Source organism: Pteronotus mesoamericanus, unplaced genomic scaffold (genome assembly GCF_021234165.1).
Source record: "Pteronotus mesoamericanus isolate MK-2021 breed Mesoamerican mustached bat unplaced genomic scaffold, CSHL_Meso_final contig_50, whole genome shotgun sequence".
Lineage (NCBI taxonomy): Eukaryota > Metazoa > Chordata > Mammalia > Chiroptera > Mormoopidae > Pteronotus > Pteronotus mesoamericanus.
The window spans coordinates 33,938,020-33,953,396 of NW_026555186.1; positions in this window are offsets into that span (position 1 = coordinate 33,938,020).

A 15,377-nucleotide genomic window follows, 5' to 3' on the forward strand; every position below is an offset into this window, starting at 1 on the left:
TAATAAGTCATTTTACATCCAGACAGAAGCTTAACATTACTGTTTAATGTTCTTTGAAATAGGTATTTCATGAAAAGAAAGTATTTCTAATTATTTTATTTAGTAGTATTATAGTAACAGCATTAGTGTTTAGTATTTTAATAATTTTACCCAGTAAATACTGAGTAAAACACATAGGAACACTTAGAATATTTAATATGCTAAAATATATTATGGATTTTCCAAAGAAGTGTTAGTACTTAATGTTTATAGAATCAGAAAAGCCTTTTTGCAAGACATAGTTAATGGAATTAGGTCTCTGAGAATCTAGTTTGAATTCTTTACTTTCTACCATTAAACCTCCTTTCTTAATTCTGTGTCCCTCAGTTATAAAATTATAATATTTTTGAAGCTAAAAATGGATCATAAAACATTACATGTGGTGTAGTATTTTTATTTTATGCACTTATAAATATATAAGATACATTAAAATATATATGTAAATACAAATTAGTGTGAAAATATGTAAATAAAAATGTCTAGAAAGCTATGTATCAGAAATTTGCAGCAGTTACCTCTGGAGTAGCATAAATAGTAATACTTCTTTTTGTTATTACATTAATTTTTTTCTGTAAAGTATATTTATCGAGGCAAGAATTTCTTATAATGCTTTTTTAAAATAATCACTTTCAAAAGCATAACATATAAAGATAAGAAAGTTGGGGGATATGAGATTAAACCCGCGATTTAGATTCTGGCCATAGAAGAGACCCATAAGAATTAGGGAATTTGGGGACAGGAGGAAAGCAGGCATCTTTTTATGAGGACGTCAGAGGGGAAGCCATATCTCTTACAGAATATTTATAACTGAGCCACACCGGAACAGTAGTTCAGTTGTATCCATTGGTGAGCCTGACCTGGCTTTCCTGACCAGCACAGGGCCATCTGTGGGCGCCTCTCCCCAAGTACGCATTCAGTGACACCACACTGGTAACTTGAAATTGGCCAGGGAGATTGGGAAACTATAAATCGGGGATCCCTCAACCTCCAATCCAGGGAGCCAATTATTAAACAGTTACCATCATAGTACTGGTTATAGTCACCCGAGTCACACACCCCTAAGAACGCTTTTCTTATCCTTACGCAATACCCACCTATCTCTAATGGTAACCCACATCATCTTACACGAGTTATGATCTTTACAGGGAAGAATTGGGTTAATTTAGTTGATTTTGAGTTGATGAAGCAGTTTTAAGGAAAAAAAAAATTTAGGCATCCTATCTGCTGAGTGTAGAGATATTTTTTCGTCCATCTTCACTCCAGCCAGCCAGCATTATAACCCTGGGAAGTAGAAGAGAAGGCACTCAACACAGACTAACCACCTTGTGTGTTTCAACCTGGAATACCTAAAGCAACTAATAGGGTATTTCTTTTTCATTTGGTTTTAGTTCACGCTCCATGAATTGATTCTAATTTTAGATTCAGTTTATTTCTGTGGCCAAGAATATTCATGTTATTCCTAATTTGGTGTTAAAATTGGTTTTAAAACTAAAAAAAAATCTGAAAAAATTAAGAAAACAATAGCACCAAAAAGAATAAAATACTTAGGATTTAATTTAACCGAGGGGGTGAAGAACTTGTACATTGAAAAGTATAAGGCATTACTGACAAGAAATTAAAGAAGACAGGTAAAAGGGAAGGCATCCTATGTTAATGGACTGGAAGACTTAATATTATTAAAATGTAGGTACAACCCAAAGCCAGCTACAGATTTAACGCAACCTATCAAAATTCCAATGACCTTTTTTTATAGAAATAGAAAAACTAGCCCTGAAACTTATCTGGAATCTCAAGGGATCCTGAATAAACAAAACAATCCTAAAAAAGAAGAACAAAGCTCGAAGACACGTAATTTCTGATTTCAAAACCTACTACAATACAAAGCCGCAGTAATTGAAACAGTGTGGTGCTGGCATAAAGACAGACTTTTCAATTATCTGAGGCCAAAATCATAGAGACAGAAGCAGAATGGCGGTTGTCAGGGGCTGGGAGGACAGGGGAATGAGGAGTTGTCTAATGACTGCAGACTTTTAATTTTGGGAGACAAAAGAGTTCTCGGTGTGGGCGGTGGTGATGCTTCCACAGTAATATGAGTACACTAAACACTCCTGAACTGTACACTTAAAGTGGCTATTTAAAAATGATAAATTTATGTTATGTGTATTTTCCCACAATAAAAAAGTATGAAAAATAATGAAATATTGATTTTCCAGTAATTATGTTAAAACATTGACTTTGTAGTTTTTAAGGTCACTAGTACACAACTTAAACATTCTCTCCTTTCTCATTCTTCACTCTTCTTACTATTGTTTTTGTTTTGCCTTAGGGCCTTCAGCATCAAAAAACTGAGTGTTGGAAACTCTAGAGAAGTGGGCGCACTTATCTACAGACCTTTTTTTACATAGCGGGACTATTTCACTTCCCCAGCTTCTCCCCCAGTCTGAACCTGTGTTGGAAGACTTGATTATAAATGAACACCTTGTAGTCAGGGGCTCCTCTTTGCCTCCAGACACTCACCACCTGTGAGAGGCCCCCCCCCAGACATTGCCCAACCTTCTGGGAACCATTTTACTTCCCCTGAAGGTTCGCCACTTCCCACCTCCACAACCTCAGATGTGTGCATGTCAGTTGTTTCACCCAAAGGCTAGAATAATTTTCTCATCTCAACTGGCTTTTGAAATGATATAAAGATGAAAGGATAACATTTGGGGAAGGGATATGAAAATGGGCACTAATTGGAACACTCACACCCACAAGCCCACGAGCCCTCCTCTCTGTGACTTCCCAGGAAATGATAATCAGCAGCTCAGATAAGAATGTCTCAGGAGCTGACCCTCTTTTTGGGTTGTTGGAAGACTGCATTTAGCTTGCACTCACTCCTCAAAGCCAGGAAATAACTCTCTTGAGATGAAGCACCCTGTTGACACTGGGGAAAAAATGCAAAGCCTAAGGTGCTATCTGTTCATCAGCCAGCAGAGTGCCTCAAGCAAGCAGGTTCTTTACAAAGTCGATTTAATGAGAGAGTTGCTTGATAAACCTCATCAGAGATAAAGAGGTATAAAATGAAAATTCCTTAGAAGTAGCTCTGGCAATTCAGCTGATGTGTAATTAGGTTTCTAAGTTACCCAAACTGAATCGACAACCATCTTCATTTGTTAAGTTCTTAAAATTGACTGGATGAAGCCCTGAGCAACTCTATACGCCCTTGTCTTCTCTGGTGCTAATGTGCAAAGAGGACAAAATCAACTAACTGGCCAGGGAAAAGTGATCTGTCCCCCTTGCTTCTCTTCTCCCCAAATCAACAGGTAAGAAATTGCATTTTCCTATGCTTAGCATACTTTGTAATAGATCCAACATCCAAATGTAATGCCATATAAATACCAGGCTAATCATTTGATGTCCACTGTAAACTGAAATATTAGGAAGCATGAAATATGACTGCAATTTCATTTAATGATTACAGCTTTCTTGGCTTACTTGGTAAATTTAAATGTTCACACCACACGAATGAAGACATGTAAGACTAGACTTCTGACCACAATGGAATAAAAGGGCCTAGATCTATCCTTCTGCTAGAAACAACTTGCAAACTGGACAAAATATATTAGACAATGGCTTTCAAGTAACTAGACATCAGGCAAGAAAGAATAGTGATACCTCATGGACAGGAAATAAACAAGTTGAGCTTTACTATCATTCCAGTCAATTCCTTGAGAGAGTTTCCAGGCCATGGTACCAAGTATCCCAGCCACAGAGGAACTGAAACTCAGACATGTCATATAAATGGTTCTGTGACTTTGGGAAACAATTTAGCAGTGTCTTTAAAAAATTGAACAGATACCTACCATCAGACCCAGCCATTCCACTCCTAGTTATTTACCCAAGAGAATGGAAACATATCTCCTTAGATTTGTATGCAACTATTCCTAGCATCTTTATTTGCAATGGCTAAAACTTGAAAACAACCCAAATATCCATCAAGAGATGAATGGATAAACACACTGTGATATAATACACACAATGGAATACTCTTCAGCAATAAAAAGGAATGAGCTGTTGATACTCACAACAGCATGGATACATCTCAAAGAAAGCAGCCAGACAACACAAAGTACATATTGATCCCATTTATATAAAATTCTAGGAAATATACATTAATCTACAGTGACAGAAAGATGAGTGATTGGCTGAAGGTGGGAATGGAGGAAGGGCAGGATTACACAGTGACACAGTGGACATTTTGGAGACGATAAATATGTTCATTGTTTTTACTGTGGTAATGGTGTCATGGGTGCATACATATGCCAAAAGGAATAAAAAATACTGTACATTTTTATTATGTAAAGTTTATTGTATGTATTTTAAAAATATTTTTAAATGTTTATAATTATGGTAACATAACCATACATATGTAATATGTATGGTAAATATATTACATATGTATGTAATATATGCAACATAAAATTTACCATTTTAATAATTTTTAACTATACAGTTTAGTAGACATAAAGTAATTCACATTGTTGTGCAATCATCACCAGAACTTTTTTCATCTTGTAACCCTAGACTCATCCATATATTTGTCAGTTATTTCCCAATGAAGCCGTTGGATGGGGGGAGGAGTGAAAGGGAAAGAAGAGGAAAAGGATCAGAAGGACAAGGGGGAAGAAGGGAAGCCACCACAAAATGAGGATTTTTTCCCTCAGCTTTTTGAACGAGAATAGATTGCTAGACACCAGCCTGATATCGGGTCATTTACTGGAGTTGCTCCCAGATGCTGGGCCTTGAGCAAAGTCTCCTCTATGAGGTAAACAGTGTTATAATCTATAGTTTACAGATGAATAGACTGAGGACTTCTTTTTCCAAGATTATTTATCTAGTAAAATGGTGAAGCCACATTTCAAACTCAAGCAATCTATTACTATGTCAACCCTTAAATGTCCATGAATAATTTTTCAATGACAACGAAGTAGGTGCACGAATGATTTTACTTCATTGTGAAAAGAGAACAAAAATATCTCTGAAATAGAAACTAGGTGTGTTCTTTCTCGTCATTTTTTTTTCACCAAATAATTCTTCAGGATATTTACATATCAAGCACTGCTCCAGAATTTTGGGATACAAGGGCAGGGGGAAAAAAAAAAAAACAAACACACAAAAAAACCAGTTCTTGTTGTTAAAGTCTAATGTAATCATGGAATCCATGAACGGTAGCGTTACTCAAATAAATGTAATAATAAAAATACATGTAGTTTACAGTAGCTATCTCTTTTGAGAGGCAGCAGGGGGGTAAGGTTGCAGTACAGCATGGAGATCATTTCAGAAAAATGTCACCAAGTACCCTAACCTTAACCCAGGACCTGACATTTGGGTCAATTTTTTTTCCCCAGATAAACAAAGATGGGAAGCAGGGAAAGAAGTTTACAGGTTATAAAAACAATATATGTGAAAGCAAACAGGATGCTATGAAAGAGCAGATGTTTTCAAAGGTAGAAACCACAGGGAAATTAACTTTTAAGCCAATTTGTTAAAGAGAAGTCATTAATATTTGAGCTGGAAATTTCTGGAACGTGAAAGGTGTTCATTGGTAGTGCATTAGGCTATTGTAATTTCCAGAAATAACTAAATATAAAACTCATTGCTTTGTGGACTAGAAACAGCGAAAATAGATGAACTTGAGGAGGTTCACTGTGATATACACTTTGGGTCACAGTGTGTGACCTGGGATTGCTAAGCACATGGTATCTCTGAGTGGTGTATCAGTAAAATGAAAATAATTTGGGTCTCGACTAAACTTATCTTGGTAAGCTAAATTTTACATGGCAACAAGGCCACCTCAAGTGGGCTGATATTTATTAAACATGTTTTATGAACTGTACACTATGAAAATGTCATAAAACTGCTTTTCTAAATCCCATTTTCTCTTTATTTAAGAGCATTCGAAATGCTAAAACTTTTAATGTCTGTATTTCCTATAAGGAGTCCTATTCTTATGAAATCACTGCCTTATTTTTGTTGGAAAAATTCATCAATAATTTTTAGTACCATATAAGCAGAGGTTTCTTAATTATCTTTTAAAATAATTTCTGGTTTTTATTTTGATAGATTATTGACCCAATTTGTAAACATTGTATTAACTTTGGAGAAACCTCCAAAGACAGTTTTTCTTCTTTTGCCAGAATTTCCTGAAGATTCTGAAGCTTCAGATCATGTTTATTATGACTACCTCACAGACTGATAGGAGTCTGAGAACATGCGTAAAGTTATTACAAGAAGTCCTACTGAGCTGATTTCAAGAACATTTCTATCTCTGAGGGCTAATACCCAAGGCTGATGCTATCGCCTTATGTTACTTTGAAGCATGGTAGAGGGGGGGAAAAGGTAAAAAAGAAGCTTTTAATTGAATAAGCAATGGAACAAAACAGCAATTGATTTTTATGTGTTCATGCTTAAAACTGCATGAGGTAGAAGAGAAATTATCAAAATCAAAATAATATGTCCCCGGAACAGTGTTTATCAGAATGTCCGGGATGGTAAAGATTTGCAGAGCACTTAACTAAGTCTGAGGCCACTTAAACGTGATAAGTAGTTTTGCTACACACTCCCCCTCCCTTGTTGTGTTTTTAGGAGGGCGGAAGCTGGGCAGTCCATGTTCTGTGCAGCTTCAGCTTAGTAAAGAGGAAAAAAAAAGTGACCCCTTATCCAAATACTAACAACTCCCTAGGAAATTTACAGTGTCTCTCTTCTTTGGAAATTAAGCTGCAACCTTTTCCTAGAGCAGCAATTGTCAAACCCAAGTGCCACAAGAATTTTTAAAACATGCAATACCTTACTATTTACTCAGAGGCACTGACCTCCTTTCTCTTAGATTGCCAAATTTTAAAAAAGGACAACAGGAAACACAACAATAGCCATCTGATGTGAATGAATAAAAATTATACCTATTTTTTGACAAATTAGGAAAAAATATTTTTTGGCATGCCACAGAATTTTATTAATTAGTTTCTGTGTTTCATGAGACGGAAAAGGTGGAAAAATCATTTTCCTAGAATAAATTGTGCTTTGAACGAGATGCCATCTCAGGTCTGACAATAGGAACAAAATTGATCACAATAAACCCACACTGTTATCCTCTCATAAGACATGTCTGAGCTTGCGTGCTGTAATCTCGCCCTTGCTCTCTGTGCCTTTAGCCCCTTTCTCTTACCTCTTCCAAAACCCGTGGCAATAGATATGTGCACAGAGACATGGATGGTATGGTGTCCATGGAAGGAGCTGTGGGAATCAGTCATCTGTTGGCTACGCGAGGCAGTGTCCTTCTCGAAACTTCAGTTTTCTCTTCAGGAAAGCTGGTGTAGTACCCACTGTTCAAGACCATCATGAAGCTATATTTGGCCTATGTGAGGTGGTCAACAATTGGTGGCTATTATTATTATTTTATTATTATTGTTATTTTTATTACTATTATAATCTTATTCGGAGAATGAAAGAGAAGTTTAGAGTACCTTTGAGACTGTAGCTTCTTCTCTATCTTTTAGATAAATGCTTCCCTGGAAACAAAATGCTTTGGTTTCCATAACAGGAAGATCATTTTATGATGAGATTTGTCACCAAAAGAGAAGTTAGAAATTAGTGGCAGCCTTGTCCATTTACTTTAATGAATGAGAACATCCTTTAAAAAGTCTTGATGGTCATTGTCCTATTCAATTTAAAAACTATTCCTGGCTGCAAACTTTTTGAATGTTAACTTTACCCTGCATTTTCGATTAAAATTGTTCCAAAGTCATTATTTCAAGAGGGCTACCGTGCTGCCCCATGCCAGCCACCAGCAGCCATGTAAGCCCCACACGCCCAGGACACACGTCCTCCACTCTTCCTTCACTTCTTGCTCCAGGGGGAACTAGAGACCATCCCTTGCATGCCTCAAATCCAAAGCTAATTTTCAGGCAATAAGAGAATGAGTAGTTGAAAGCCCTCTACTAACTACAACTTGTGATATAGTACATACAACATTGTTATGTTTATAGTAATACAGCACTAGTTATGGGTAGGACAACATCTGAATCAATAAAGAATACTTGCTTTTAAGACTATTTCATTTCCTATGGAACATACTTGCACAAGGGAAAAATATATACTTTTCAAGGAAGGAAAAAACTTTTGTAAATTAAACTATGAATTTCAGGGTGTTTTTAGAGAAGTATCTGTTAGGTCTACAAGGGCAAAATTCAATTTTGCAATGATTAGTGTTATGCACATGTGTTTTGGAACTAACAGATAATTAAAGAATGTTGTTACTATTCATTTAAACATAAAATTTTGACAGTATTTTGCTTAAGGCTGCAGAGTTGATATGATATATTCTCCTGATAAAAATGTTACTTTGTACTTGTCTTCTTGTTACAAATCAATTAGTTCGATTAATCACTTAACGACATCTCCCAGTTCAAGTGCAAGTTTAAGTGCAGAAAATCAAATTGGACCCTTCAAATAAATAAATCCCCCAATACCAAATGTTTTAAATGAACTAAATTTGAATCCTATATCTAATCTTTCTTTCATTAAAAAAAAAAGTCTCTCATCACTGAGGTCAAAATTGGACCTCCCAGATGGAGTTACTGTGTACCTATTTCCATCCTCAAACCACACATTTGGTTCACAAATCAAGTAATTATGGGTAAAAGGGATCTTGGGAAGTGCAATCACTTCACTGGCACATGTAAGGAAAATATGGATGCTCAATTTCCATCTTAATGCATGCAAATGATAGACCCCCACACGCAGGCTTTATAGCTGCCCCTGTGCACAGCCTGTTGCTGACTATTGGATTTAAGGAGATATCCTGTTCCTCTGAACATGTTGAGCACCATTCAGCAGGAGAATTGTATCCAGCTCTCTTTTTGTTTAAATGTCCTACTTTTATTTCTAAGTAAGTAAATACTAAGTTGTAGTACTTAACATATGTTTATTTTTTTGCCTAAGAAGGTTGATGGTTTCCTGTATTTTATATTATAGTGAAACTGGCGAATTATCTTCCTTAGGTTCTGTAATCCTTGCAAGGCTTTGGATCTAGAATATACTAAAGGTGGGGCCAAACTTCCTTGAGAATTCCTGCCCTCATCTGAGAAACGGGAATGTATGTAGGGCTGCCGTGTACAGCACAGAGGTTGTGTACACTGTGAAATGTGAAAGATGCTTGCACAATCTTACACAGCAGCTCAGCTGTGTCAGTCACCCCCTAACCCCAGTAAAGGGTCTGGGTTGTGCTCTGCTTTCATACCTCCTGGCTCCTGACTGTCCCTGGTCCTTCCACAGGTGGCCCTGTGTAGCTTGCTGTGCATGTATTTCTAGGAATCTGTCAATGCAAATTTCTTCATTTATGACAATCATTTCCATGTCTGCCGTCTTACCACACCTGATTAAAGTGAATTCTGAGTACATTTCTAACCTAGGGAGCCCTAGAAGTCTCTGCCAGAGGACCTATTAATATCTTCCACATATATTACACAGGATAGTTCAAGGGTTAAATAAACCAGTGAATACTGACTTTGTGCCTTTGTAAAATATTAATGTTCTATACAAATATAAAGACAGTTGTGCAATTCAAGAGAAGATCTTTTATATGAAAATTTCAAATAGTAATGTTCATTGTGTCCTGCAGTTTAAATTAACATCCCTCACCACAAATTTTTATTTTGATTTAAGAAACTCTGTAAAAGGACTGGCTGGGGGTGAGGTGTGGAAGATGAAATCTGACCCTAATGGTTGGTGGATACTCCAGGTTTTAGACATTTTCCAAGGAGTCTTCCTGTCTTCATTTTGAGTGTTGGTGGAGATTATGATAAAAATTTCTACCACAAATTATTACAATTTTACTTGGGTCCCTAATGGAAATAAGTCCCAATTATTATCAAGTTTTTAACTTATTCCTCAGGTGTGGACACTCTGAAATCCGCTTCCCTACTACTTCCCTCTCCAAAGATGTAACTGTCTTTGCCACTAGATGTATTCTTCTTTCTTTTATTTACAGTTTGAGTTTCCAGTTTTTATTTATAAATCATGTGAAATTGTTATTTTAGATTCAGAATATGTTGCCTCAAGATGTCAAATCGTGTGGCGCCTACAGATGGAGAATGAACTTCGAGGAGTACAGGATTAACAATGTGATGTTCCAGACCCCTTTGGGAAGTATAACCACTGTTGTTACTCAGGATGCTGCAGATGTGAATCCTTCCACTACAAGGGGAAAAGTGACTTTCCTGGCCCCTGGAACAGAGGCTCAGGTGGAGTTAGGGCTGCTGGCAGCACAAGGGGAGGAGACAGGGCCAAAAGGAGGGAGCGGGGCAGGAATGGAGCATTGTGCCAGCTTGCTACATTTGGGTCTCAGCCCTCTTAGTTTTTCAGAAATTCTCTTGTGTCTCTCTCCTTCCATCTCTGATTTTTTCCTGCCATTACTTCTTCTGCTTCCTAAGCTTCTGGCAGAACACACTGGCCTCTTGGGGATTTATAAGGGTGTTTGCTGATAAGAAATAAAAAGAAGCAGCAGCAAAGGAGAGAGTGGATAAAGGGAATAAACTGAGTCTTGCCTCTGCTTGCTTCCTATCAACCATCCCTTTAAGAATTTAAACATGTGGTAACAACCTTAGGATCCTTCCAGTGGGATTCAGCCCACAGATCAGTTTCCTTTGGCTTATTTAATGTTTTAAGAGCAGGAAGCACTGGATGAAGAGTCCCACCTTTCTAGCGGCTATAACTAAGTGGCAGTGGGCTCCCTTGCTTACCACACCCCTTGCTATTCTCTGTTGTTAATTCTCCGCCTATTTCACTATTTTATTGTGTCCTGTGGCCTTGGTAAGGAATTTGAGTTTACAACAATTTTTTTTTTTTAATGCAGAGAATATATTTTATTCCTATTTCTACCTCTATTCTCTAATGACAGTTCTCAGGACATAGAACACACTTGACAGAGGTAGTTATTCCACATCTGTTCAACACATCTGTATTTAGCTCCTATAGGCCAGGCACTGTGCTAAGGAACTGCATGTATAGTAAAAGAGCTTCCACCAGTGACCACAAGTTTGAAGTAAGACAACTTTGCATTAGATACATTTACAGCCCTTCTGTAGCTTAATTTCCATACCTTTAAGTTTCATTTATGATTCTCAGGACAACAGTTTTCAGGCCTCATTTGGCTGGTTCTTCTTAGGAGTTCAGATATATGTGAGGGAGTCAAACTAGATTTGCAAGATGCACTGAGATTCAGGCTGTGCATCCAGCTAACAAGGCAGGACTGGGTGTGGGAAAGGGAGCAGTTGGGATGCGCCTGGTGCCGGGCGGGGAAGGTGGCCTGAGAGGGAGCACGGGCTGGACGGGTTCACACTCCTACCTGATATGCTAAGACTTCCCACTTCATCTTGTTTCATCCAAGGCAGGACACCTGTTGTAGCCAGTCTTGCAATCCTCGCCAGCCTTGGTGGTGATTACTAGACTGGGAATTATAGCAGATGTGATTGATACCCCACTTGTATCTTTTCGCCTTTACCATTTCTGTGCATGCTGACCCAACTTCTCATCGGAGTCCCTGCATCTTTTAGCCCAAGAGCTTTTTCAGACCTTCAGAGCCCACTCTACCTGCCATGTACAGATGCGGCAAGAGAAAACACCCCTTGGAAAGCCTTAAAGCAAGGACTGGTGTATAAATGCTCTAACCCCCTCTCAGATGAAACACCTCTGGGGTACATGTCCTTCACCGTTTCCCAGCATTCCCCAGTGGGGACAGGCTCCAGTTGCCATAGTGTTAACCTGATTGAAAAGCACCCTTCACTAGCCTCCTGTGCCATTCCCTGTCCCATTCATTCCCTACTTTTCCATACATGTATTTTGGTCTCACCTTCCAAATAAACTACTTATATTTAAGTACTTGTCTCAGAGCTTACCTCTGTGGGAATCCAAACTAAGACACATATCACATTTTTGCTATTTCTGTGAAAAATATCATTGGAATTTTGATAGAGATTGCATTGAATCTATAGATGGCTTTGGATAGTATGGACATTTTTCCAGTCCACGAACAAGGATATCTTTCCATTTATTTGTGTTTTCTTCAATTTCTTTTCTCAGTGTCTCAGTTTCCAATGAATAGATTTTTCACTTTCTTGTTTTGATGTTATTGTAAATGGGATTGCTTTCCTTATTTCTTTTTTTAGATAGTTGTTACTGTATAGAATGCAATTGATTTTTGTATGTTAATTTTGTATCCTAAAACTTTATTGTATTAGTTTATCAATTTTTTTGGGTGAAATATTTAGAATTTTCTATGTACAAGATCATGTCATTAACAAAAACAATTTAACTTCTTCCTTTCTGATTTGGATGTCTTGTATTTCTTTTTTTTCTTCCCTAATTGCTCTGGCTAGGACTTCTAGTACTATGAAGAGTGGACACCATTGTCTTGTTTCTGATCTTAGTAGGAAATCTTTGAATTTTCCACCATTGAATTTAGTTTATGTCGTGGGCTTGTCATATACGGCCTTTTAATTGTGTTGAGATATAGAATAGTAATTGCCAGGGACTGAGGGGTAAGGGAAATGGGAAGATGTTGATCAAAGGGTACAAATTTTCAGTTTTAAGATGAGCTAGCTCCAGGGATCTAACGTATAGCATGATGATTAAAGTTAACACCACTGTACCATATACTTGAAAGCTACTAGGGGTGTAGAGCTTTAACGTACTCACTATAACAACAACAAAAAGGTAATTATGTGAGGCAAAGAATGTGTTAAATGACTTTATTGTAGTAAATATTTCACAAAATATGAATGTTTCAAATCATTGCATTATATAGTGTAAACTTACACAATGTTATATGTTAATTATAGCTCCATAAAGCTGGCAGGTGGAGATAGATATGTTGTGAGACAATATGGAAGGGAAGAAGAAGTCACAGGCAGCTACCACCAAAAAAGAAAAAAGACAAAAATTCTTCAAACGTCTTTTGGAAGGGCCATTACACATTTACAGCTACAGTTTTGAAAGAGGCCTGTAAATTCAATAATACGTTTTTAATCAATTTATTTCAGCATCATGATGACTGAGAATAATACATTTTAGCACATTCTCCTTCCCTCATGTATTCTCGTGCATTTAATACTCCTGTCCAGCAGTCAGAGACCTCAGTGTGTCCCTGGAATGATCAATTTCTTTGACCTTTTCTTGTTGGGAAGATATTTAATCCTTCTCTTCCACCATTCAACTTTGGTTTGGTTTATGAATTCTGGAAGACTTTTGGAAACATAAAGTGGACCCTCAATGCATGTCATCTAATCAACTATTTTTATTATGGAAAAATGAGGAACCTAATTTCTTCACATACAACAAGTTTTATGCCTAGTATTCAATGTTGGTAGGATGTGTACATGGAAGAGATTTTCCAGTAAAAAAAGATTTGTTGAGCTACCATTCTCCCTCTTCTATTTGTAGTCTGTGGCATTTTTTAAAAAGATGGTTGACTAGACCAGCCAACAGACTCATACAAAAAATACATTTTTCCCTCTAAATTCATTAGCCATTATGTAGATAAATCATAACCATGGCTACTCTAATAAATTAATTTTTATAGAGAGATTATAAACTCCTTTAGGATAAGAAGCCTGAATGCCTAAGGCCTAAAACAGGGCACATCGAAGGGGTTCAATAAACATTGAATTGAAAAAAGAATACAGAAATGAAATTGAGAGCAGACTATTTGTGATAAGTATTTGCTGAGTCTTATGAGTATTCCTGTCTTCTTTTTTTTTTCTTTATGAGTTATAACAAATATTTGATCTCCTCTGAGTCACAGGGCTAAAACGTGGTCACTCATATTTTGTGGCAAGAGCCTAAAATCTCTGAAATTCAGATACTTCTGCAATTCTTTTTACTGATAGAATAAAATGAAATGCCTGCTTGTTGGTTCTGATTCCTGTACTAGATGGAGTTCTCCAAACATTCTTCTCAGTATGTAGAACTTCCTTGTTTCCTGCCTCGCTTTTCCCCTTGGCTCACCAGAGAAACTAATGATGCTGTGGTGGCTTTTTGCACCATCCATGGTGCCTTCACGAAGCTTCTTGTCTCTCGGTCCTATTGTATTCTAATTAAATAAATGGAGTCTGGTGCTCATTGAAAATAAACAGCAACTGCAAAAGTTTTGCCTCTTAAGAAACTCTCTGCATTGTTCTCTGCCCTGCCACATAGATTCCAAGATCTCTACCGCTTCCTTGTGTTCAGAAAATAGATTCTTCACTTTGTCTTGGTCAGACAAGCGATTTATAAAACATGGCCTATATTTTTTGGGCTGTGTGGAAGGGAAAAAAAGAGTTTGGGAAAGTGACTAAGAAGAAGAGTAAGGTTGACACTATCTTCGACTCAATTAGGAAACTGCCTTATTTATGGCTTGACCTTTTTATTTATCAAAACGATGGCATTTTTGATACTTTGCTCCAGGCAGCCTCCCCGGGGTGAGTGCAGATGTGCTGAGCTGCTTGGCTGCCGTGTGGACCGAATGGGGAGAGCCTCTTTTCTCCCTAATGAAGTCATCTCCTCCAGGCAGCCCAGCCTTTTTCCCATCACTCCATGTTGGAACTTGGCTTTGACTTGCATAGTTCCCTCGTGATGTAGATGGTCTTCCAGTTAAGTCCTGGAGAAATCTGCCCAACCATGGACAAGACACTTACAGCAAAGGAGAAATAAAAACAAAAACAGAAAAACCCCTTTTTTATTGAAAGAAACATTTTACTGTAAATTTTTGACTTAGGATTGGGAAGTAGAGACTTGGTATCTGATTTCTGGGGGAAAAAATTAATTCTTTTGTGGCTTTCAAGAATATTTGTGTTTAATTTCTCTAATTAATTTATATACTTAAGGCTAAAGTGTAATGAGACTGTCACAATCACTTCACCTTTTGTAGGGTTTCTTTTTTTTTTTTAAAGAAGGCAACAAAAACCTTACATTACTTTGCATTTTCAAAACAAAAACGAAAACAAAGAGGATTTAAAGTGTTGGATAAAATGTCTGTTCCTAATCTGTAAAGTTAAAAAAGACCCCAACTTTTCAAAATGAGGCACTCTTAGAGAGTTGGCTTCCTTTTTCTAGGGACTTTGGAGTTCATTAAAGGTGAATTTTAAATCTGCCACCCAGAGAGGGTGTTTGCTTGTGCCTAGGATCAGCCAGACTAGGGACTTGAAATGTGAACTCTGTTGTCTGAATGTGGATGGGACTGAAACCTAGTCATCCCTGGTGCAGCAACAGATAATACCATGTCTCAGAATACTTCACCTGATCCATAAAAAAGGAGAAGACTG